Source organism: Elephantulus edwardii, unplaced genomic scaffold (assembly GCF_000299155.1).
Source record: "Elephantulus edwardii isolate Elephantulus edwardi_28Jun2011 unplaced genomic scaffold, EleEdw1.0 scaffold00038, whole genome shotgun sequence".
Lineage (NCBI taxonomy): Eukaryota > Metazoa > Chordata > Mammalia > Macroscelidea > Macroscelididae > Elephantulus > Elephantulus edwardii.
Window position 1 is genome coordinate 2,758,198 of NW_006399788.1, and position 2,249 is coordinate 2,760,446.

Below are 2,249 nucleotides of genomic sequence, written 5' to 3' on the forward strand. Positions count from 1 at the left end.
TTGGTGGAAGAATCATCAACAACCTGCATTATGAAGATGACATAACCTTGCTTGCTGAAATGGAGGAGGACCTGAAGTGCTTGCTGAAGAAGATCAAGGACTGCAGCCTCCTATATGGCCTGAAGCTGAACATCAAGAAAACAAAGATTCTAACCACTGGGCCAATTGGAAGCATCAGTATGGATAGTGAAGAGATTGAGATAGTTAAGTTTTAGTTTACTTGGCTCCACAATCAACACTCTTGGTAATAGCTCCCAGGAAATTAAGAGAAGAATTGCATTAGGAAAGTCAGCTGTGAGGGACCTCTCAAGAATACTGAAGAACAACGATGTCAGACTGGAGACTAAGGTGTGCCTGATCTGAGCTATAGTCTTCTCGATTACGTGCTATGCATCAGAGAGTTGGACAGTGAATATGGTTGATAGAAAGTGAATTGATGCCTTTGAGATGTGGTTCTGGAGAAGAGTGTTGAATATACCATGGACTGCTAAGAGAACAAACAGGTTTGTCCTGGAGAAGGTGAAGCCAGAATGCTCCTTGGACTTAAGGATTCTGAAGCTTCGTCTGACATACTTTGGGCATGCTGCAAGGAGGGACTGGTCCTTGGAGAGGGACATCATGTTTGGCAGAGTGGAAGGCTGGTGAAGGAGAGGAAGACCTTCGATGAGATGGCTTGATTCTGTCACTGGAGTGGTGGGAACAAGTGAGTTTGAGATGGCTAGGTTGGCACAGGATAGAACAGCATGTAGAGCTCTTGTACATAGGGTTGCTATGAGTCGCAAGTGGCTCGATGGCACATAACAACAACAACAACATATTTTACTAGTAATCCATTTTTTAAAATAATGGTCTTTTATGGTATTAGTCCAATTTTAGTATTTTATGTCCTGGGTTTCATCACCTGTGCAATGTGAGTAACTACATCCAGGGGGGTTACAATTGTAAGACCTTCTCTAAGTTGATACTAACAGGGATATTAACTGTGTAATAACGTTGAATTAGGGTAAAAGAAAAATTCAGTCTTCCTAATTTGTACTGAAGTTTCTCTTAGAGGGAATGTTGACTTTAAGAAAATACCTCAGTAACTTGTCTATGGAGGAAAAGTTAACAGTTACATGGAACAGAAAATATATAAATAAGTTTTCCTCCTGATAATGTTGGCTGGAAGCTGGAAAGAAGCGGCCTTCATGAAATCCAAGGATATTTTACAATGGGAAAGCCTAATGCATTTGAAGAATGGATTTTGAGTCCTTATTCAAGTTCACTTTCTTTGCATTGATATCATGTAAACCTCTCCTTCACTGCCCTACACTTCATCAAACACCAAAATTTGCTATATACAAAAATTGTGTCCAAGAGCTAGTCATTCACTTAAATTAGTTTAGAATGGATGCTGAAACAGAAATGATGTTTTAAGTGAAATAGTTCTGCTAGAAGCAGCTCTGGTGGCCTAGTGGTAAGAAGGTAAGCTACAGTCCCAAAGGCTTGAGTTCAAGTCTCCATGGGAGAAGGATGGACAATCCAATTGCCTCAGCTATGGGTCTATTCTGACTAGACAGCACACAGCAACTGTGCTGCTAAAACAAAAATAACCTGGATGAGGTGGCTTAAACAAGCAGAAATTAATTTTCTCTCAGTTTAGGAAACGAGAAGTCCAAATTCTAGATGTTGGCTCTCAAGTAATTCTTTCTGTCGTCTCTGGAAGAAGGCCTTTGGTTATTATAGTTTCTTCTGCTGGATATTCTTATGTGACTTGGCATACCTCTTCCCTCATCTCAGGTAGCTTGCTTCTTGTTCATTTAATCTCTTTTATACCTCAAAAGAGATTGACTCAAAACATATCCTTCATTTATGCAACCTCATTGACATAACAAAGATGATTTATTCCCAGGAGGGATTCTAACCGAAGGCATAGTGGTTAGGAATTATAACACACATATTAGAGGACATAATCCTGTCCTTAGCAGTTGTATTCCCATCACAGAGTGGAGCATTACAGAGGCAGCCTATGTGAGAGGGTCATGAATGACAGTTCAGAGCAAGGGTTGATCACAGGTATGGGAAGCCAATACTAAATATTTGTAATAAACTGAATGTTATTTCAGGATGTGAGGGAGGTAGGGTTCAAGCTAGAGTTCACCCTGAGGCACTAAGGCAATCCTTAAGGGTTTACCAGATTCCTGCATTTGCTAACCCCTCCCTCCTGAGTTAAGCAGAAGGTTTTCAATAGAAAGAGCTTGGCTTCATTT